Source organism: Alexandromys fortis, unplaced genomic scaffold, assembly GCF_014885135.2.
Source record: "Alexandromys fortis isolate MF-2015 unplaced genomic scaffold, M_Fortis_MF-2015_v1.1 scaffold_107, whole genome shotgun sequence".
Classification (NCBI taxonomy): Eukaryota; Metazoa; Chordata; class Mammalia; order Rodentia; family Cricetidae; genus Alexandromys; species Alexandromys fortis.
This window is the reverse complement of record NW_026067987.1, coordinates 407,857-432,676: the sequence shown is the minus strand read 5'-3', so window position 1 is coordinate 432,676 and position 24,820 is coordinate 407,857.

Here is a 24,820-nt window from a genome sequence, read left to right as displayed (position 1 = left end):
AGAAAAGCTGTTAATTTTAACGCTCCAGTTCCCCTGTAAAATGGGAATAATTGAACTTAAATGTTAGAGCTGTAGTGGAGATTAAAAATAATTGAAGGCAAAAATAAAAATAATAATAAAGAAATTGGCTTGGCACCAGTGAGGTGCCAAGGTACTCACTCAGTGTGTGTAGGGGTGGGGTGGGGTGGAGATGAGATGTCTGGAGAAAGTTGGACAGAAGATCAAATTGAAAACAGCTTGCATGGTGCATTGAGAGACTAAAAAGATGGTGGGATGGAAGGGTTAAGGAAAGGAAAATTAAGAAGTTCTTGTCTATAAAGATATGTAGTAAGGAGGGCTTACATGGAGCATTAGCTGTGAGAGACATACTGATGAAGAATTGACATGTTTCTGTGGACAGAGGGCCAGAGAAGGGACAGGGTAGAACCCATGACTGAATCTAACACTGCTGGGCAAGGCTGGGCATCAAGGCGACAAATGATGTGGAGAACTAAGGAGGACCAACTGGTCCATGTGTGCCATAGATTCTAATGCTAGGGTGAGCGTGAGTGACTGTGACAGAGATTTCTGTCCTGCTTGGTTCTACAGCCTTTCACCCCAAAGAAATACACAAAGGTCTACATTAATTATAAATTGGTTGGCCTAGTAGCTCAGGCTACTAATTCTTACATCTTAAACTAGCCCATTATTCTTGTCTATGCTAGCCATGTGGTTGGTATGTTTATCCATGAGGCATTCTCATCTTGCTTCCTCTAAGGCTGGGTCACAACTGCAGACTGACTCCTTCCTCCTCCCAGAATTCTCCTGTTCTTGTTGCCCTGCCTCTACTTCCTGCCTGACTACTGGTTAATCAGTGGTTTATTAAAATAATACAAGTGACAGGATAAAACACCATTATCCCAGAGCAAGTGGCAGATATGAAAAATGTCGATGAGAAGAATCAAATATGGGAAAGGAATGAACAAAGCCAAGGGCTCCTTTCAATTTGAGTGTACGATTTCCGGTTGAAGCTTTTCTAGCTGAAAGCACGAGAAAAGGAGTCAAAAGTTGTGATTGCATAGATCAGGTGTTATCTTTTCATGGAAGGGAGATTAAGTCACAGGTAGGGACGTCACATTAGAGATTGGGTTTTTATAGAAGGTAGGGCCAAGACAGAGTCATGCAAGATCATAGGATGGTGGTTTCTTACAGGTCCCTTCCTCTGTGTGTTAAATGTCTACTTTAATCTTGAGAGTTATGGACTGAAGACTAATCCGGGGACCCCTCCCCCATTTTCCACTCTTGGAGGTTGTTTTAGATTGCCATTCCAAGGTTCTCATATCTCTGCTGCTCTTTTGCTGTAAGACAACCATGAAAGAGCCTTTCCATCACCAAGAGTTCAAAATGACTGCTTCTGTTTATCCAGAGGGAATAATAAAGACACAGCCTATTCTCTTCTGACAAAGATGACACTTCCCAGAGGCTCTAGTTAAGCTCTCCAGGCTAACAGTGTAGAAACCAACCTGACCCAATACCAATGGGAAAGGAGGATGGCAAAGACACAATAGCCAGAATATTCTTGATCAAAAGAGAAGTGTTATGAGGAGTTGCCCCGAACTCTACAGAAACTGAGAGCGTCGTTTTCATAGCAGCAAACAGATGCATCTGTAAGTCGAGAAACCAGAGCTGTAATAAGTAAATTAGGAAGCACTGGCCGTGCTCAGCCAAGCGACCTTTTCAAAACTTAGAATTTATTGTATTCCAATAACAGCTTCCAAATTCTGCAGGCAAACGCTCCTAGGGAGGAAATTCATTACAAACTTATTAACGAAAGTTAACTCTGAGCTCCTAAAATGTATTTATTTTACTGAATATTGGTGATACCTTAGGACTTACTGCCCTAAGAACGGTCAAGGTCAGACTTTAATTCAGGTCCACCTTTTCTTCTCAAAGACTAAGAACTAAGCTGAATGAAGTCTCAGGAGAAGTCCACCTTTATCCATCTGTAAGCCATAATGAATATTAATGAGTTTTGAAATACATAGTGAAGAAATGATTTCTACTTTTAGTAAAATATATCTGAGCTGGGAAGAAGGAAGAACTCACAACATGACTGAAAAGTCAATGAGATTGGCTGCAGGCTCGGTGTAACATTAGCTAACTTGCATGGTGATTTTTTTTTAATCCCTGAACTGCTTAAATTTTATTCTTAGTAATATAAATGCTCCTACTGAAGGACAGATAAATGTCCTGGAGACTTTTTTTTTAAATGAGAAATTTTCTCATTTAAGGAAGCAAAATGTATCTGGGAAAGAATTGAAATGCAGTTTTGCGCCTGCTGATTAGCTAGTATACCGCACACGATCTCTGTTGTTCTTTTAGAGGAGCAAACACAAGAAGAAGAAGAAGAAGAAGAAGAAGAAGAAGAAGAAGAAGAGGAGGAGGAGGAGGAGGAGGAGGAGGAGGAGGAGGAGGAGGAGGAGGAGGAGGAGGAGGAGAAGGAAGAAAAATCTAGATTTTTGTGCTACAGCTTCTTGCCATTGATGATTGCTTATGTCAAACACGGATACAGCATTTTAGAGGGCTACCATCACTCTACAGCTGCCTCTTGCAAGCACCTGCCCTTCAACTTCTCTTTCTGTTCTGGGGGAGGCGGGAAAGGCCCCAAGATGGCTCAGTTAACTGCCTCTGTTTTCTTCTGTTTGGGTCACACAGGAGTCCAAGTTCACATGTTCACAGACAGCACTCTTTTAGAGAATAGCATTCTATTGGAGACCCCTGGCCGAAAGGACTCATGGGACTGAGGGCCGGGTAAGGAAGTAGAGAAAATCATGTTGAACTCTTGCTGACTGTGCAGGCCCCTAGGGTTCCTCTGTACTGTAGCCATCATCTGAGAAAGGGAAAAAGTCACCCAAATTCTCACTTCATATCTTTCTGCTCAAAAAACAAGAATCATGATTTTTAACTCCGTAAACAGTCTTTGCCCCACACACGGGATTGACTGGAAAAATTCTGTTTCTCCATCTACCTGAATGTGCCCTAAAGTTTCTAATGCCTGGAATAAACTAGCTACAGTCCTTGTGTTAACTAATACCCATCGTGGCATGTAAAAATCATCTGCTTTTATAAGAAATATAAATAATTTTATAAAGAGTATTTAAACTAACAAGACAATGTATTCCCTCTTGGAAGAGAATAAAGGTCATTTCTTATTAAATGGCCAGTATTTCTGGAAAGGTTGAGTAGAATACTTCTTTTAAAAATCTAGTTGTTTACATGTAATATGCTGAAAAAAAATCAAACTAAAAACAAATACCTTTGTTCTGAGCCCAGTTATTTTCTCTTTAGTACAAATAGGCAGTTTGGTTTGTTCTTGGCCCTCCTTTTTTATTATTTTCTGAGTTGGTTCTTCGATGGCTATCATTTTCACCCAGCAATATATAACCTTATTCTCTTTGTATCACTGCCATAAAGGCACACTCTTCAATATGTATTGTTAACTCACTTCCACTGAAGCCAACCACAGCACTGTAACTCCAGCTTGAATGGAGTCTACCTAGGGCACACTTTCCTCTGGGTGGCACACTGCAGAAGTCTCGCATTGAAGAGCACTGCACAGCACTTTGCCATTGTGTTTCGGGTCATTTACAACAGCAACATCAAACACAAGAGCCTGAGCCTAAAGAGAAGGCAGAAAAGCACTTGATTAGAGCGTGGAAACAGAAATAAGGAGAAAGTACTAATGCCATCTTGCTCATTATTTCAGCTTGAAACGTTTATCCCCGTGGATGGTTCAGAAAGCATCCCCAGTGTTGTTTTGGGGTTACAAATACATATATGTGAACAGGTGAATTCATAATTCTGGAATCGGTGAATAATGAGTACCAACCTTACATCTTCACAGTATTTTTTGGTATCTAGTAATAATTCCATATGCATTGCTTACAGTGTTTAATTCACACATCTTGTAGTCTTTGACGATGTGCTGTTTAGTGCTAGAATGTAACATTGAACCAAACAAAACAAGATTTTGTTCACAGAGCTTATATGGTCGGCAGTGATAAGTGCTCTGAAGAAAAAGAGGGGAAGGGGTAGATAATGCCAAGAGAGTCATCAGAGATAAAGGTTATGGACACCCTCTCCAATGCCATTTGTACAAGACTTGAATGGCCTGAAAGGATCAGCCAAGCCAGCCAAAAAGCTAAGGAAGATTCTGTTTCAGGAGCCTTACCCTGGCCCTGTAGTTCTGGGTGGGAGTCTCTCAGTGGTGGCAGATGAAATTCTCACAGGAAGGCAGGCACTTTAAGAACAGTGGGTTCAAACCGCCACCTCTTTCTCCAGCTTCTCATCTGGCATGCTTGCCTTGTGTTGGGTCATGCTGACCATGGGCATTTTGAGGAATTGGCCAAGACTGTACTAGTAATTGTTCAACCCCTGATTTTTCCGAATCTCTAATTAGTGTCTAGTTAGCATCGCATTACTTTTTGTAGTGTAGACACTCCTACCATGACCGATTTTAGGAGACCAGGGCAGTTACAGGAAGGAAAGTTGTGCCAAGACATCTATTGGTGTGCCATCATATGGTACTTCCACCACACGGTGAGATAGGCAGAATCAGTAGGTTCTTTTGATCTTTCTGGAATTTAGTAGGCAGGCTGAAATTTGATTTTTTTTTAATTTCATTTTACTAGGCTATGTCTTAGGTAGTATTACACACATCCTTCTGGAGGTCTATAATATATAATATTCCTGTGCCAAACCAACTGTTTACCAACCTGAAGTCAAAGGCCAGACATAAATAATTTATTGGAAATGTTTCTGGAATAGTGGTTATAAAAACAGATAAAGCAAATTTGCCTCTGTGCAGGTAAGCCTTTAAAAGATGTTTGTACCATGTCTGTAATCTTCTCAAGAAGTTGTGCTGCCGACCACAGGGATTCTGACCCTGGAATCTGGCAGCATCAATAAGTTAGAGATTGTCATCTGTCATTACTGAGTGAAGTGAGGTTGTACTGGAACAATTGAGACTCTTTCATGCTCAAGTTAAGGGATCAAAGCTGTGTTCAGACAATGACTTTTATGGTAAAAGAAAGTATTGTGCATCCTTGATGCTATATGAGAAGAGAAATTGTTCCAAGGAACTTTTTTTAAAGTTTTTTTTCCTATAATTATTGTGTGCTGTTTGCCCCCTCCGAGGGATGTTTTTTGATGAGTGTGTTTTCAAACACTCCAGCATCTGTGAGTTCCTCTCTCTAGTGCCATTCTAGAGTCTTCATAAGTATAATTTTCAGCTTTGGCCCTTTCAGATGCAGGGAGTCTCCATCTCCCTTGTGATCGAATGCACACCTGAGGAGCTATTGCCAAGCTATGGATGCCCTGGTCTGGTTGAATCTAACAATCTTTTATCTCTGGTTCTTCAGGAATCGACCCTCCCCACTACTAATGCCTTAACAGTTTTGTGCAAGCCCATGCACCCTCCTTATTTTGCTGACATGGATTTCTCCAGCCTCTGATGTAACAGTGTATATTTTTAACCCGAGGCCCTCTGATCCAGTATGAGAAAATGGCATGTGAGAATAAGCAACCTGCTTCAAGGCATGGATCTGGGGGGAATGATAAGGGAGTTGAGTATCCAGGGAGCAGGGCTGGGATCAGCCAGTGCCCATAACTAGGTCCAAATGGAGCGCGGATGTCCAAGAGACACGGGCAGAGTAACCGGATTAGTCAACCGCCTCTTGTCTAACCCACGGGAATCTAATTTAGAAAGCTGCATGCCAATTCTTCTAAAAAACGTTTAGGGGTTTAAAACCTTCCTGGCATTTTACCCAAAGGATAGGTTTCTAAGCCTTTCTTGCCGGTCAGGAATATTGGAGAGAGTCAGGAAGAACAGGGATGTGAGACCTGTGTGCTTGGACTCTTATGGGCTCTCAGGCCATTGGAGCATCTATGTGACCCTTGGCAGCATCTGGCATGGGTAACAATGTGCCTCTGTACCTGTTGGCTCACTGTTAACATAGTTCAAAGCCAACTCTTCGGGAATCCCTGAGTACATCAGCCCTCAGCTCTATTACATTGAACTCTATTATAGGTGAGAGTAACCGTTCAAACTCTATTATAGGTGAGAGTAACCGTTCATTCTACTGACTGCAGCATATCCGTAATGGTCCAGCCTACGACATCCCATTAATTTAGTCTTTACTGACAACTAAATGCATAATTTTGGGTTCAGGGTGAGGTGGACATGACTGGAGCCCTTCAGAATTCTTTCCAGACTGTAGGTGCACCCACTGATTTCTGTAGAGTCTTCTCTGGCAAACCTTCACACAAAACTGTCTTCAGCGGCTAGTCCTGAGGTGACTTTAGCCACACATGGAAAGAGCTAGAAATGCCTGGAGCTCATGTCCCACAAGAACACCCCTGGGTTGGGTCATTCGGCAATCTTTGCCACCTCCATTTTGTTTCAAGTCATGACAAACTCCGAGACAGAGTCCACACTCCAGAAATTCTCTAAGATCTGGATGGAGCCACCCTCTGGGCGGCTGAAACTTTACAGAGTTTCTGCCCTTATTTGGAAACTTTGAACAACATCCTTTTTCTTTTCCTTGTTGACCTTCTTCTTCTTTTCCTGGTGTCTGTTTCCTCTACTCCCTGACTCCTCCTGGGAGAATTTCTTCATAGGTCACGTACACCTAAATTCTTTTCCTCGGGCTCTGGTTCTGGGAAACCGGTTGAGGACTGGTCCCAGGGAGCGCACAGACAAAAGCTGTGGGACAGGAGCACACTCCACGTCCTTCATATTCTCAGCCTCAAAACTTGTTCTAGGCTTTGACCTTGAAACTGCTGTCAGGGTCCTTGCTTCTACTGGCTGAGTTCACAGACTTCTCAGAACTACAACCTTGGTGGCATGGCTAAGTCCAGACATCTTTTCTTATTCTTGTAACTCTTGTTGGTCTTGAGGGCTTCCCTTCCATTTCTCAACTTATTGGGTGACTTCTGCCACAATGTACGGAGTATATATTGAGTGAATAAATACTGGGTACTTGCCTACATTATTTTGTAAGAATATATTAATATTCAAATCTCTTTATTGGCATATCCTAAACCTAGTTGCTAACTACTTAAAATTAAATAAAAACCATATTTGGAGAGGATCACACAGTTTTGTCAGAAGGTACCTAAAAATCTTACCCATATGTATGTATGTATATATATATATATATATATATATATATATATATCCAGTAGCCTCAAGGCTGCATACTTCAAGACAATGAGTTCCAGGTTAGACCAACCTTATGTCATATTCTTGCCCCATATGTTCATAATAAGTACTAATAAATCTATATTGTCAGTACGAGAAATTAACTTAAATACTTTATTGTTTAGCCTTCACCACAGCTCCATGAAATGTAGAATACTATTGTCATCCCCATTTAGAGATAAGGAAATTAAGGTTAGCTGGCTCATTACTCAGGGGAAGGACAGATTCGAACCCAGGAGGTCTGATGCTAGGGGGTGGTGTTTAGCCTCGGAACTGCCCACTGTGTGATGATGTGACATGGGAGTAAATGGGATAATGTAGGGAACGGCTTTAGCCAGACGATCTCCATAATAGGGCCTCAGTGATACAGGGGAAAGGGCAGGGTCCTACAAATATTTTGGGTTATATATCTAAAAAGGACCCCCCCCCATTCTGGAAGAGGGTCTGACAATGTAATCCTAATCACTCTTAAATTTATGATCGTCCTGCCTCCTTCATCTAAGTGAATTCTGGGATGAAAGAACTTTTTTTTCTTTCCTATGTGTATGTAGTATGCCTGAATATGTATGTGTGTGTTTACTCGAGTGTGGGTTTGTGAGCATCAGAAGTAGACTTTGTGGTTGTGTGACAATGTCTGTATGTAACAGTACCATGTACAACAAATACACATGAGAAAATTTGAAGCGTATATAAAATTTCACCAAAGACCATGGTCATGTCTAAAGGTGATGATCAACAATTCCTGATCATCAACCACCCCAGGCACTTTTACATTTTCCACTTGTTTCTCCCACACTTTTTAAAATTAGGGTTATCAAGTTAGAATTATAAATGAGGCCCATACATTGTCATGGGCTGTCTTTCCAGTTCCTTTTAAGCCATGGGTTTTCCTTCTTCCTCAGAGGGACAAGGCTCTTTGTCATGTTGGGCTTCCGAAGTGTCTTGCCAGGTTTGGATGAGTGTATCCCCAGGGAGATACTCAGCATGTTCTTCTTTCCCTACATCGTTTCTGCTAGTCTTATCTAGAAGTCTGGTCTTACTGTTTGTTTGTTTACAGTTGGCGAGGTGCCTTCGTAGGGGGTATTATCTGCTTCCATCTGGATGTGCACATGCTCCGATGTTTCTCTTTGCAGGATGTTGGCAGTCATCAACGGTTAAGTCTAATCTGCTCGCTCATTAGGGGTCATACGTGGCACTAATTCATTTATTATACAGAAGATTTCCTATAAAGACATGTTTTCCTAGTTAACTATTTGGTAGCCCCAAACCAGAGTTCTGTTGGGGAAAGTGGAATACTTCTTTCTGCCCCTTTACCAGGTTTTTGTTTTTGTTTCTCAAGATAGTGTTTCTCTCTCTGTATAACTTTGGAGCCTGTCCTGGAATTCGTTCTGTAGACCAGGCTGACCTCGAACTCATAGAGATCTGCCTGCCTCTGCCTCCCAACTACTAGGATTAAAGGTGTGTGCCACCACCGCCCGGTGCGCCTTTGCTGTTTTTTAAGTAATAAATTCAAATGCCACCTTTCACCACCACCATTTTTATTTTAAATTAAACAATTCAATCCTATAGGAAGTTTTAATAACGAATTCTCCTTACTCTTTTGTTCCATAGTGGTTTATCTTTTCTGTATTCTCTTTGCCCTCTCTGTATGTATGCGTATATACACACTCATATGTACATACATATACTCCAGAGTGAGCTGTGGACATCTTGCTGTTTATTTTTAAGTCCTCCATCATGTTTCCTAAGAACAAGAACTCTTTCCTCAATGATCCTAATACCATTACCACCACAGCACATAACTTTAACATAAAGTCACAGTAGTTGATAATTAATCTATATCCAAATTGCTTCTTGTTCCAGTTATGTCCTTTGAACTATTTTTTAAAAAAATTGAAGTTTCATGCATAATGTCTCATCATCTCTTCTTCTCCTCCCCCTTTCCATCTTTTGGTTATTTCTTTTTAAGCTTTGCCTGAACCTCAAGTTTGTTGCACACCATTCTGCTGGACAATGGCGCATGCCCAGTGCCCTAAAGAGGTGGGTGGCTTTCCATTGCAGCATGGCAGTTTATTCTGGTATGCACGAGATGCAGTTCTTCCCAGCTGTGATGTTGAAGTTATTAGCAGATGGAGTCTAGGGTAAGTTCTCCACTGAGTAGGGTATTTTTGAGAGAAAAAAAAAAACCCTCTGTTGAGTATCATTTCTATTAGTCAGGTGTGCTGCCTCATGCCTGGAATTCCTGTAGAGTTATTAGAATTACTGCAAGTTCTAGGGCAACTTGGGCTTTCTAGTGTGTTTCAGGCCATCCTGGGCTACAGCCAGAGTTAGACAGTGAGACTCTAATATCAAAACAAACAAACAAACAAACAAACAAAAAAGCCCAAACACTAACATATTTAAATTTTATTCTGGTGTATGGGTCCATAGCTTTCTTTCACACAAAGTTATATTTCCCCACGCCATTTAATAAGAAATCTCTCATTTCCCTATTGATTTGGTCGGCGACATCACCATCACCAACTCTTATGACATTCTGCTTTGTTCCCTTCTCTGTTTGTATTCAGGTACCACACTTTACAGACTGTGGATGTCCCAGTGTGATTTCATATCTGGTAGATGGCCTGTCCCCAGGGTCTTGCTTGTTATTCTTGCATGTTTGCTTTTCATGTGAATTTTAGGATCTCCTTGACTAACTTGCACAGAGGTTTATTGGGATTGAATTACATTTATATATTTACTAGAAGGGACAGGATTGATATCTTTATAACAGAGTTATCCTTGCCAAGAAAAAGGAGAACTCTGATCCTATGAAGTCAATTTTGCTCTTTACAGCTTTCAACTAAACTTTTGTATTTCACTTGTTAAGCTTTTTTCCTATGTTTTAATATCTTTCTGTGGGCCATGTAAAGAAATCACATCTTCTAGTTGGCTTGGGTTTGTGTGTTTTGAAGGCTGTTAATTTTATATGCTAATTTTGTACCCCGACCTCGTTCTCATTTTAATTACATTTAACTAATTAATCTATTTGTTTACTTTGTGTGTGCACACATGTGCATGTGTGTGCCTGCTCGCGCGCTGTAGAGTGTGGTTGGGAAGGTCAGAGGGCAATTTGTGCAAGTCAGTTCTCTCCACTAAGTGGATACTGGGGACTCAAACTTGGGTTGTCTGGCTTTGTGGCAAGTGAGCTATCTCCCTGGTCCTTACTCAATTACTTTATTCTCTCATCTTATTACTGAATGACTAATGTCTCCCAGGAATCCCATCATTTGCCTACAAATTGAATGCTTCAAGTCTCGCTTCCCAGTCTTTATGTCGTATTGCTTGGGACTTGTTTTCTAACCTTTGCCACAGACCTGTGCTCTCCTCATTTCCAACAGAATCCAGACCACCTTTGTCTACTTTTTTTTCTCTTAAAGTACTTGAGCGAGCAAAAGTAAGATGTTCCACAGACTTAACTATAGGTGTTGACTCTAGGCATAATCTCATTACCTAAACAAGGAAGGCATAAACAAGTCCCAATTGAATCGTCCCCCTTGTGCCCAAACCAGATATTCCAGTTCATTCTGAGGCATTTCCTGGGTGTTCTTAACCCCTAGCTGTGGTTGACCTTTCTCCTTTGAGCTTTACAATCTCACTTCTACAAACTTTTGTCCTTTTTCCAGTAAGGGACCATCCTACCTTCACCTTCACAATCCCTCGTGGGACTGATTCTGTTCTAACATCTAACATCTCTTTCTCCTAGCCCCCAACTTCTGCACGACCTGAAAGAGGTTCTGAGAGCGCTCCTCTGTCAACCCTACATGAACACTCAACTCTCAGAGGATGCTCCCTGGGGACATCACCCCATGCATTTTCTTCACCAGCCTTCCACTACCTCTCAGACTTAGGTCTTCGTAATTTATTTTTCTGTTTTTGAGACAGAGTCTCACTGTGTCCTCCCAGGTTAGCTGGTATTCAAGATCCCTCAGACTTTGTGTACTGCCGGGATTTTAAGTGTGTACTGGCTTGAGCGTCCATGCCGGATTCTGTGAACTCACTTAGAACACTGTTTTCTAGAGACTCTTCCTGTCTGCAATCATTCTACACAATGGAGGACAAATTATTTGTCTCGAGCATTGCTCTCATTAGGCTGTGTTCCTGCTCCGACACTTTGTAACTCCACGAGCTGTAGAGTTAAGTTCTTACTCCTTGCTCTGACTTTCAAAGTTTATTCTGACCCAGCCTCCCCCATCTTTTCTTTTCTCTTCCACTCCAATATGAGTATCCTACCAGCCATTTAGATCTGATATATAATCCTCCAAATTGACAGTAGAGACAAAACCAAACAAAACGAAACACAACCGGTCTATATTTATCTCAGATGTTTTTTCTCTTCTACGGTGTCTCCTTTATGAGATTCTAACTGTACTTCAGTTCATTCCAAACATACATTCTCTGGGAAGTTTTTTTTCAATCCCACAGTCAGTGTCCTCTTCCTTTGTCACCCAGGTGTGTGGTTTGTACTTCTTGGGGCCTTCTACACTCATGGAATTAGTTCACCAACTCACCGTTCTTTCCTGTCCTGTTCCTTCCACCAAAATTGTTTAAGCGTGAGAACATGGTATTATCCTTAATACTATATATAGTGCAGTAAATTAAAACTTAATAGTTCAATAAATCGTTTAACATATCCAACTGGACGTGAGATGTTGATTTGTCTGACATTTGCATTAATGTTTTTAATGCTTCCACCTACTCAAGTTTTTGTGGGAGGGTTTGCCTAATTAGGGCATGATTTTAGCTTCTTGGTGAAACCATGCTTACTATTCAGCCTTCCCCAGTATAATTTTTCTTGCATGAGGATCCTTAAGATTCCTTTAAAAAGTATTTGAAACGAAGCGTGGAATGCACCCTGTAGGGTAATGGTCACATCCTATGAGGTAAAGGCAGGAATTGTCAAGAATTCCTGAGGGTGGAGAGAACCTCTGGACCGTGTCATCAGATCATGTGACTTCAGATTCATGGAGCAACTCAAAACACAGCTGTGGGGCAGGAATCTGGAACCAGCCATGAGCCTCTTTATCTCCTCCCGTCTTACGGAATATGTGATTTGAGCTTTGCTTTGCTTATTCTGCACCAACATCTTTCCCTTTACCCACACACAGCTTTCCCATGTCTTCGTTCCCAGTTCTTCATGGACTTTAGCCACATTTTATTCATGAAAATCTTTTTCTCACTCAGCTGAGAACAGTGTTATTTATTTATTTATTTATTTATTTATTTATTTATTTATTTATTTATTGTTGTTTTTTTGAGACAGGGTTTCTCTGTAGCTTTGGAGCCTGTCCTGGAACTAGCTCTTGTAGACCAGGCTGGCCTTGAACTCACAGAGATCCGCCCGCCTCTGTGAGTGCTGGGATTAAAGGCACGTGCCACCACCGCTGCCTGGCTCTAAAATATTCTTGACTGCTAATGTATATTGTCCACAATACTGCAGCATGGAACATTGAAAATAGGATACTAATTAAAACTGAGCTTTTGCTATTAAAAATAATATTCATTAGCTGTGTGGTGGTGGAGCACGCCTTTAATCCCAGCACTCAGGAGACAGAGGCAGAGTTCGAGGCCAGCCTGGTCTACAAGAGCTAGTTCCAGGACAGGAACCAAAAGCTAAGGAGAAACCCTGTCTCGAAAATCCAAAAAAAACCAGCCTGGTCTACAGAGCTAGTTCCAGGACAGGCTCCAAAGCCACAGAGAAACCCTGTATCGAAAAAAAAAAAAAAAAAAAAAAAAAAAAGGAAAAAAAAAAGAAAATCCAAATAATAATAATAATAATAATAATATTCATTAACTGGGTGTGGTCATGCAAATCTTTAATCCTGGCACTTGAGAAGTAGAGGCAGGCAGAGCTCTATGAGTTTGAGGCCAGCCTGATCTACAGAGAGCATTTCTAGATTAACTACAGCTAAATAGTAAGACCCATCTCCAACGTATATATATTTGCATTGGAGGAATAGCTCAGTGGTGAGATACTTGTGCACACACACATGTATGTATGTAAATATATGTGCATATATACACATATTTATTTATGTAGACACACTATGGAGAAAGTGTGTATATATATGAACCTGTGTATGTATGTATTATGTATTTATATAGATACACTATGGAGGAAGAAATAGACCTGGGTATCATAAAACCCAAGTCAAATTTAAACTTTTATGTATCTGTTTACATTATCTTATTTCTCAGAGTAAGCGCAGTACAAAGAGTATAGTAGCAGAAACAGAGCTTCTCGCTGGGATAGGAGGTGGTGCCCTGGCGCAGCAGTAGACATGGTGGATGGAACAGTGCAGCGCTGTGTTTACACAGAACCTCTCATTTGAGGAACTCCGAGTGCTTCCTAAACATTGGCTCACGCGTTCTTTCAGCATCTCTAACATCTGAATGGGCTTATTGTTCCCACTTAACTAATAGAGTAATTGGAAAAGGGAGGGCTTGGGCTTTGTTTTTATCAGCCAGTGATCTCCATGACCATATAAAAAGATTTATAAAGTTTTTTCATTCTGGATGCTACATTTATGTTGTGTACATGATAGATCTTTAGTCTGATTTAAAATTTTCCTCTTTAGCATTAGACTGTGACAGAGTTATCACACAGAAGCTTCCATAAGTATTTTCTATTATAGTGTGTGCGTGTGTGTGTGTGTGTGTGTGTGTGTGAACATGTGTATTTGTGTTTGCATGTGTGTGGAGGCCAGAGGGTAATGTTGGGTGTAATGCCTTAAGATGTCATTCATTTTGTCATTTGAGACAGGGCCTGTCACTGTCATGGAACTCACTGATTTGGCTAGACAGCTGGCCAGTGAGCTCCAGGGATCCTTTTCTGTCTTCCCAGGTCAGGGATTACAAGCATACCATCCTGCTTAACTTTTTTATGTGTGTTCTGGGAATTGAACTGATGTCATTATGCTTGCAAGGCAGACGCTTCCAGTTGACTGAGGTGTCTCCCCGGCCCTCTGTGTCATCCTCTCTTTCCTTTTATCATGTGTATGAATATGAGCGCATATATGTGTGTTTTCACGTATGTGAGTGCACTGGCGTGGGTAGATGTGTGTAGAAGCCTGAAGTTGATGTTAGCTGTCTTTTTTGATCACTTCCTCCTTTATCGACTGAGGCAGGGCCTGGGAATTGAACACAGAGCTCACTGATTCAGCTAGTCTAGCTGGCCAGCTGGCCTCGTTATCTTCCCTTATCTCTGCCTCCAGCACCACACCTGCCTTGCTTTTCACTCACGCGCTGGGAATCCCGTCTTTGCTCCTCACACTTTCCTGGTGGGTGGGTGCCTTATCAGCTGAGCCATCTTCCAGTTCCCAAGCCAGTCTTTAACTGCCCACCCAACTTCTGTCCTCGCAGCAATCCACAGGTATTTGTTGTGGCCTACATATTTAGAGGCTAGAGTTCAGTCTGCTTAGCTGGCAGAGATACAGCTACAGTCCCAGATTTGAACCAGTGCTTGGTGTGACAACAGCAATAGGCTGGTTGTCACTGAGCTCGGCCAACTCGCTTTGTAGAACACAGAAATTAGTTCTAGTGAAGCAGCCATGACAGGACGCCGGCCCTCTGACAGACACTGGAGAGTCCACTGTGGAGGCCGAGACTGGGAGATGTTGATTGTCCTCTGAAGGAAACAGCATTACCATAACAGCCTGATGGTTAGAGCCCATTTCTAGTTCTTTGTCTCCCTACTCTGGGATGTCTCTTCGCCCTTTCATTACTCTGGGGCAAGGAAGAGAATGGCAGTGATTAATAGGCCAGGTGATTAGACGTGCTTATGGTTTTCACTGAGAATTCAGTTGCAGTTTGTCTATGAGAAATTTGTTACTATATTTCGAGCCCTGCTAGAAAAAAAAGTTATTTTTTTAGTCCCTGAAGCTATATAGGTCAGAAAACAAAGAAGCATTCTTTATCTCCTGTAAAACAGGAACTAATTATCTCTTCTCTAATATAGGCAATCAGCAAGTGAGATAAAAGCTAGCTCCCCAACAGTTGTCAGGGGTTTGTTTTTGTTTGTGAGAGTTCCCCCCCCACCCCCCCACAAAGTCTTGCTATATAGCCCAGGCTGCCCCAGCCTCTGAGTGCTGGGATCAAACAGGGGTGTATCATGATGCCTGGCTAATGAGACCATCTGGAGCCTAGCGGCCAATGCTGTATGTCCAGGAACATCTGTCTGATAATGGTAATAGGTGAAGTGTCACACCAGAAGGAGCACGGAGGCGTCATTGCGGGCAGAGCAGTAGGAAGGAAGGAAGGGTTACCCACCAGAGTCCCTTTATCTCCCCAGAGGTTTAGGATCTAGATCTGATAAAATCTTAGCAGGTAAAGGTGCGAGCCACCAAGCCCACCGACCTGAGTTCTAGCCCAGGGTCCCACAAGGTGGAAGGAAACAACCAAGTTCAACGAGTTGTCTAACACACACACACACACACACACACACACACACACACACGCACACACACACGACATAGAAACACAGAATTTAACATTTTAGTGTTCCAAAAATCTCCATGTTTTGGACTTGACTTGGTGTGAAATAAGGCTGGGAATGTCCAGTTTGATCACTTCGCGATGCTGCTACATAAACATCCCAATTCTAAGAAGTCCCTGTCACAACCTCTGGTTCTGTGCTTGTGCCTTTAAAAGAACAGAATATTTTGGCTCTGGTGTTCTTGTGCCAAATCATTTTTGGCTCTCATTGCACTTGAAAAACATGTTTTGGAGAGTCTGTGTAACATTTTGGGCGGGGTGGTTTCTAAAAGGCTCAATCTTAAACACAAAGCGAGGCTATAAGACCAGTGATTAGCGCTGATGCAACCTCAGGGCTCTGCGGGTGCGCAAGCTCGGCTCAGGAATGCTAAACCCATACTGGGTGACTCAAACACGTGTTAGCAGGAGAGAGCTAAATAGTGCATGATACACATTTAAAAGTATGTGTCTGAAGTAAACTCTGTTTCTGGAGAAGTTATTCGATAATAAGAGTGTGTGTATTCTTCATCGGCTTCTAAAAATCAATGAAAAGCTCATTTGAATAAAATAATGAAGTATAAATAGCAATAACTTGCACTTGTCTGCTTACCAAAACGTGTGAGAAGACTGTTCTAATCCCTTTATTTTAGAAGTACCCTCTATATTTATGTGGGAGGCATTCACAGGCTCACACAAGGAGCATTTACACACCCCTTACAAAATACTTTTGGTTTTATATGTTTCCAAACTTATAAACAGAAGTATGTGCTCCATGCTTTCTTCCTGCCGTTTGCATTAGTTCAAAATTCTTTTTGTGAGATTCGTTCATACGCACGTAGCTGATTAAATGTCACTTAAGGAAAGTCCTTCCGTATATCTAGAAGAGAGATTCAGGATCCCCGAGGGAATCCAGAATGCTCAAATAACTGTGTGTAAAACGATGAGGCATGTGCATATTACCCATGCACATCCTTTTGCATCTTTAAGTCATCTCTAGAATAATTACATGCCTAGTATCACACAAGCACTATATAAATAGTAGCTCCCTGTGTTGTTTAAGATATAATGTTAACAGAAGACGTCTGGACATGTTCACTCCATATAACTCCCCCATCTCCCAATATTTTCCATTCTATATTTGTTGATTTTTTTTGGAAGTGGAACACACAGATAAGCAGGGCCAACTTTCTTGATTGTGTAAATAGACCACAAGCCAGTCAGTCTATCTGTTTACTTCCCTTTGACAGGTGGCCAGGCTGTTTCTGGGCCTTTGGGGGAGGGGGCATTCTTGACTGTGTCTCTTGGTGTTGATCAACAAGTGTTTTACTCTGTAGAGTATGGAACATGGAATTGCTAGCTATTGCCATATGCGTTTCGGCTGCTTGACCTGACAGTGCCAAACTGTTTTCCCAAACCAGAGAAACAAATGCCCACACCCACTGACGGTGTGCCGTAGCTCTCATTGGTTTATATTGTCCTCCGACTTTGGGATAGTTAGACTTTCCAGTTTTTGTGAACTCAGTGGCCGTGGGAAGGGAGCTGGCTTTAATATTATCTTTCCCTGGCTACTAGAAAGATTGAACTTCTGCATGTGTTATTAGTCATTCAGATTTGTCTTTTGGCTAAATAATTATTTTGTTTGCCGAGTCACTGACGTTCTCTTGTCTGTATTTAATAAGTGTAATTTGTTCTAGATACAAAGGATTTCTTGGATTCATTTCAAGCTTCTCTTTCATACGATTTTCTTTCCAGTTTTTTTTTTTTTTGGAAGTCTGTTACTTCTTCACAGTTTTTACCCAGGTAAACAGATTATTCTCTGTCTGGTTGTTAAAGAAGGCAAATTAGATAGATTATACCACTCAGACGTTTCTTCAAGCATAAGAATCAGAAGAGGTACAATGCATTTGTGCTAATTATTTTTAAAGTCAAAATAGCAAGGATAAATTTCTCGACAAATCTACCATCTAGTGAGATAATGGCATTTAATCTTAGACAAATGCATTACTTGATTTATTTCACCATATTCTGGCAGAGTTACAGAAACACCCCAATTTGAAAGAAACACGTCTTTCTTTCTGTTCACTGTCCAATTTCCAGGAAAAGTAGCGTTTGCTTATCTCTCCTTTCTGCTAATCAGATTTAGCTTCCTGGCTGCTCACTAATACCTGACATTTCAAAGGTCTCAGTGACCTTGTAATTTCCAAATCAAATGGCTTCTGACTTATGGAATTAAGGTGTTAGCTTAAGCAAACAGAAACACAGAATTTTTGGATAAATTTGAATTTCAGATAAACAACAACTTATGACATTATAAGTATGTCTCAAATATATATAAATATATACCCAAACTTTTTGTCCCTCTCTCTCTCTAAACACTCTCAGTTGAACAAAGCGCTGTCAATGGCACAATTAGTTAGACTGGTAATTCCATGGTCGTGATTGCAGTGCTGGAGGGAAACAAATACGTGGAAATTTCACATTATTTGTATGATGTGTTTATAGAAGAGTGGGCTGTGATCGCATTTCTTTCTAATCAAATGTTTTCCACTACTCTGCAGGCTTAGATTTCCTCTCTTTCTGTCAGGTGATCTCCCTGCAGGATGATGGGGAGGACATTGTCTAACCACAGATTATCCTGGCGGCAAGAGTTGAGACTCTCTGAGGATGAATCCAACAGAGAGAATGTAACTGGGGAAGCAGAAGGCCAGGCTCTGGGGACAAAAGCTCAGAAGTGGGCCTGGGGGTTCTTGTTCCTTGGTGACATTGTCTCATAGTTCCTCTCTCTCAGTCCCAAACCCCACACCCCACCATGTGCTTGCATTTTCCCCTCTCCCCCGCCCTGGCTTGTGGAAGGAAATGCAAACAGTTATAGACATCACATTTGTTGAATTTGTTCAGTTTGACTAGCATGACTTACATAAGAGAAAGGGTAATATGTGCGATAGTAAAAGAACTTGCTAATATGGTCCGTCTCCAAAATTATGTTTCGAGAATCCGTTTTGTGTGCTATTGCTTTGAGAAGCACTTAGACGTTTCAAGAGAGAGTCACCTAGGAACTATATTTAAACGTATAAATAAAGACATATTTTGAAAGTGAGGATCTGGGAGCTGAGGGTTTTGATCAGTGGTAGAGAGCACTTGCTGGTGTGCCCAGGGTTTCAGGGTTTAATCGCAACACAGGGAAAAGAAAGAAAACATAGGGGTCTAAAAATACCTGACCCACTAAGCAAAGGAATGCACCCTTAAATGGTGGATCTTTCCCTTATCTGAAAAGCCCACAGAGCAGCCTCGGTGGGGAGCACATCTGAGAAACAAGGAATGCGCCTTTTCCTCCGGAGACCTCAGATATGCATTATCAGTGGATCCCCATTTGCACGTTTGCCAACTGAAGCCATTAAGCACCTCATCTTCAGGGAGCTGGGGGCTCGGCCTGGGACAGATCTCCCACATCTGCCCTAACAAGATTGTATTGAAGGGAAGTCAGGCCCCACGGACTGTTTTGCTCATGTAATGGTAGCCAGTGACAAAGAGACATCTGCTATAGCTTCGGCCAGAATATCAGAGTCTCAAAAGCACAAATGCTCATGGCGGGGGGAGGAGGCAGTTCTTCTGAGAAAGCTATGATTGCTCACATGTAAGCCCGTGAGAAAGAGCTACATGGGGGAACACCGCATCTCCCAGATCCCCTTCAGTCCTTGTCTCTCAATATTTTGGTTTGCTTGTCTGACAGGGACATGGCTTTATTATAGAGAGAGAGAGAGAGAGAAAGAGAGAGAGAGAGAGAGAGAGAGAGAGAGAGAGAGAGAGAGAGAGAGAGAGAGAGAGAGAGAGAGAGGACTGTCTTTATATGGACGAGAGTGTGTGGAACTAGACTCTCAAGGGAGTGGCTTACACAGTGTCTCCCTAATGTTATTGTTGAAAAAATATCTGGTATTTATATCATTGCTAAACTATGAAATTGCTACAACGAATTTTTCACAATTTGGATAAAATATGCAGCAAAAATATCTTCACACTCACTGTGAGAAAAGACATAAAGTTCGGCTTATGCTTGGAGTTGGGAATACCGTTTTAGCAACAAAAACATGTCCCTGCAAACATGACATGAGAGTCCCAGCGTACACGGCTGCTTCAGTGTGCGCGCAGAGCTGGGCCTTCATTGGCTCCCCAGTCTCCATTAGGCTCTAATCTGAGGCTCTTAAGCTGGCGGTGATGGGGCACAGTATTGTACTCATGAAGATTTCAAAGATGTCGGGCTTTCCACTAGTTGACCTATTTCGCCAGCCATGCATTATGTAATGCAGAAAGTCTCATGCATACGGCGGAGCCATTAATGCATAATATGTTCCTATGTATGTGCATTTATATGCATATATATGTTTTGGATGCAAAGTCATATTTCTCCTAGAGGACAAGGCAAATAATTTGACTTTCATCAGCTGTGTGTTTTCATATCAGATGGCAGTAAGATGATGTTAAGAAACTACTCTCCAGGCTGAAGTTCTTCACAGACAGCATTATCAAGTTTCAAATCTAAGAAGAAGGGTTAGGGATGTAGAGCTCAGTTGGCATAGTGTCTGCCTAGTATCTGGAAGTACTGGGTTTGAGCTCCCGTATCCAGTAAAACTGGACAAGGAGGCACTCCTGTAATTCTAGCTCTCAGGAAGGAGGTAGAGGATGGAGGAACAGAAAGTTGAAGGTTATCGTCTTTAGCTATATGCTGAGTTTGAAGTTAGCCTGGGCTATCGGAGACCCTGTCTAAAAAAGAAGAAAAAAGGAGAAGAAGAAAAAAGGAGGAGGAGGAGAAGAAGAAGAGGAAGAAGAAATAATAATTTTACGAAATATATCATGCTAAATTCTATCATTGGCACTTTACATTGCTAATCACATAAGGTATTCTAGAAGATTAGTTAGTTCTTTCTGGTCATTAATGCATTCATGTTGCTGCAATTAGCAAAAGGATCCGGTTTGCAACTTGGAGAAGGTTACATGGTGGCTGAACCTAATTCAATATATTGTCAACACTCATAACTGGGAAGAGTTACACAAGAGTTCAGACTAGTCTGGGCTACAGGAGACACCACCTCAAAAACCAACCGACCATACAAACAAACAAACAGAAAGAGTGTGCTTACTTTCCTGAGCGATAAGGTAGTGATAGGGGAATGGGCTCTACCCTCTTTTTTAGTCATTTGTTCATTTCTTTACTGACAGTTTTGTTAAATGTCTGTTCTGAGCTAGGCACTCTTATATGTGCTTCTGTGGAAATTAGAGGAGTTATTACAGCCTCTATCTTAGTGAGCAAGACCGAACAACAGAGAGTTCCAGACCCAAACAGAAGGTGATGTTCCCTGGGAAGAGCGAAACACAGACAATAAAGCGGCATGGCTTTGGGGGAGGGAGCCGAGGATAGCCTCAGGAAGCTGCTTGAGATCTTAGGTCTGAAAGGCAAAGTGATACAGTTTAGGAAAGACCTAAAGAGAGTGGAGAATGTTCCAGGAGCTGGTTGGGGGTGGACCAGTGGAGTCTGGTGTGAGCGCTTGGTAGAAGCTGACGGCAAAGAGAAGGGTAAGCCCTCAGCTTCAAACACCCCGGTGAGGAGACTGAATTTCTGAGATTAAAAACGAAAAGGAAAACACTGGAGAGTCTGAAGCACGGAAATAGGAACAAGATCTCGAGAAGAGAGACCACTGGGGCGCGTGCCAGCGTGGTGGCTGGGACGCACGGGAAGAGAAAATAGAGATCCCAGGTACCGGTCCCAGGAAATTTCAGGAGTGGGTGGGGATGACCGACAAGAGTCTGTGAAGTGGCTGGAACTCTAAGATGGGTGTGGGGAAGCCTGAAGGCCTTCTGGCTGATCAATAACCAGAGAACGCTGGTGAGTGTGAAAAGCCGTCTAGAATGCCACTGCTGAAGGAAGCTCTGAAGGCTGGAGACAGTATTCCTCACCCCAACCGCCTCCTCAGCTTTACCCGCCGATCCCTTTCCATTTGCTCCCCTCTCCCACAAAGCAAAGTACGCTTGGGGTCAAGGAAATCAAGACTGTCTGGGAATGCTGGTCAAGGTGCCACTACTGAAGGACAATTCTAACCCAATGCTTCCTCCCACGCTTGAGTTTGACCCTCTCAACCGGTTGGGCTTTCTGTCTAGTCTGAGTTTCGTTCCGGAGATGGTTATGCGAGGCTGAGCTGCTAATTCCTGCGCTGCTCACTCGACTCCCCCATCCGGGAGAACAGGCCAGACGTTGACAACAAACCAGAAGAACTCGGGGTGGGACGTGCGTCCCCTCCTCCTGTTATCAGACTGTGGCCAGCCTTAAGGACCGGTTATCTATTAGTCATTTGGTATTCTAAACATGTAGGCGTGGGCTCTCCGCCTCAGCGTGGCCGGCCTGAATTGTAACTAAATTTGTTCCAAGTAGATTGCGAATGTGAAGGAGGGATTTGATATTTTGGCAATTCAACCAGAGGCCCAATGCTTATGACAGGACAGTCACTCTCTTGCAACTTCATTAAAGGTCAGAACTGTTGTCTTCTAAGAATTGCAGCAATGAAGAGAAGCGAGAGCTTAAAGAGGAAAACAACCAAAACCACGTGGGTGTGGTGTCACGTGCCCTTAATCCCAGCACCCCTGAGGCAGAGGCAGGCGGATCTCTGTGAGTTGAACGTGGGGGTTTACTGGGAAAGATCCAAGGACAGCCAGTCTTGGAAAAAGCAAAAGCAAAACAAAACCCAAACAAACAAAGCCCACACTCAGGAATGAAATCGGTTTGTTAGAGTTCTTTAAGGAAAGGCGTTCCTCTGAAGCAGCCTCAGACTCTTTAACAGCGTTCTCCAGGAATAGCCCCGTGTGATATCGTTAACATTCATTGATCATAGTTAGGGGAATCACAAACTTTAGGACGTCACAGGCCTGGTAAAGCTTCAGCCTGGGCTAAATTTTAAGGGAATTCTCACAACCTCTAGATCACGCATGTCCTGGATCCGTGTCTCCAGGAAAGGATCAGACAGTTCCCGTGACTGAACTCTGAAGAACGGGCCCTGGTAGTGTTAAAATGTAAAACTTCTTAAGTAGATGATGTTATAGTCATGTACAGGAATACCACGCAGTGAGAAAAAGGTTTTGTAGAAGAACTCCACGACATGAAAAATGGTTCAGAATATAAAATTCAGTGAAAAATTGTAAAGTTGTATACACTGATTACATTTGGTAGGAAATCATATAGTGGTATTTACAGAAAAGCAAGACAGAGGGCTACCTCTGTGCAGTGAGAGATTAAAGGGGCTTAGTCTCTACTCTTCTAGAGTTTTCCAAGTGGCCTTTAATGAAAGTAATGATTTTGTAATAAAGAAGTATTAAATGGGGACATCAATATCAACCTTAATATGCTTCATAGATATATGTTAATTTTGTAATTGTTAAAGAAATATTAAGTAGGGTGAAATATTAATTTTATAGATTTGTGGTGAGAATTACATTAGATAAAGTGATTTATAGAAAATTCTTAATGTGGTGCGTGACATTTAATTACATTCTCAATTATTTTTTTTACTCAATTTAATCTTATCTAGGTTTAGCCCCAAATGATTTTTTTTGCCTTAAATCAAAAAAAAAAAAAAAGACCAAAAATATTATTCTGGAAAGCGTGAAGATTTGTCAATATTTAAAGTATTCAAAACAATGCTGGCTGGGGAGGCAAATTTGAAAGCGGTGTCCATGAAAGGACTGGGGACTTGGGCGTGAGGAGGAACACTGAGATGGGTATGTAAACCTGAGGAAATGATTCTGCAGTCTCTCTGTTCAGACTGCCACAATCTGGCTTGTTGTTTAAAAACCTGTCATTTCTACATATCCATATTAGGAACATAGATAGATAGCACATACCTAACTCAAAGAGAGAAATTAGTCTGTCACGGTAAATGGCCTGCCTCTCCAGGCAGATAAACCAGCGTCTTGTCAGGGGCTCTGAGACGTGAAGTGCAGCCCTGTGGCTTTCTCCTTGTGGTACTCTTTAAGAGAAGCTTGAGGTCTGGTGGGAAGGCACATTGTGTGACCTCTGTTGCACACCCTGGGCTGTTTATCATTAGTGGTCTGGACCCTTATCCCTTAACACATGTGTGCACTCGAGTGTGCATGTGCAGGTACACACACACACACACTCATACATATACACCAACATTCCTTCCATTTTTATTTTCTCCTCTATCTGAGCTGAGAGCCTTCCTTCTCCACTCCTCTGCAATCTCTAGCTTGGCATATCCCATAGGATAGCACCAGGGCCTTGCTTATCTCACCCCTACAGCTTCCTGAGAGACCTTTGTCCCACCTAGCTCCTCAGAGCCTTCCTTTCTTCATCTTAGACTTTCACTACTGATGGGAACATAATGCCTCCCTTGGAACTGTGTTGTGGGCATCCCATTGTGTAATGGAAGGAGAACTCCTAGCACATATCAGGCTCCTGATAATGGAAGCTATTATTATGATTAATTAATTATATTATTTATTCACTTTTGCACCCTTTGGGCCCAGCACAGTGCCTGATATATGATGAGTTCAAAATAAATTGCTAGTGAATGAATGAATGAACTTGGACAGTTTCAGAATATGGCTGTGAAGTAAAAGTAAAATGTTTTGTAATGTTTATCGTGGGAAACCGGGGGTAAAAAACCACCTTCTCCAAACAACCGCCTGGGGCTCCTCTCGGGTCACTGTCTCGCCTTGGGCTAAGCCACTATTGTGTTCAGAAACACTGTCATCCCCATGTAGAGATGGCCCTATGGGCACAAGAGGAGTTACCCTCTGACTGTCCACATAATGCCCTGTCCACAACCCACCCTTCTTTAGCCTTGAAAAAGCTGGTGTTCTGTCTGAATCCAACAAACAATCCATGGTCTGGATGAAATTCAGCTGACTGCTAACCCCAGCGTCCGTGTGATCTGCTCCCCCAACCTCTCACTGTTCACAGAACCTGCTAGCTGATTTGCATGCCACCTCCTATCCTTCCCCGACTTCCTTCTAGAAAGATGTTTGTGAATTATTTTAAGCCAGTTGAATCACTCTGAGAGTTAA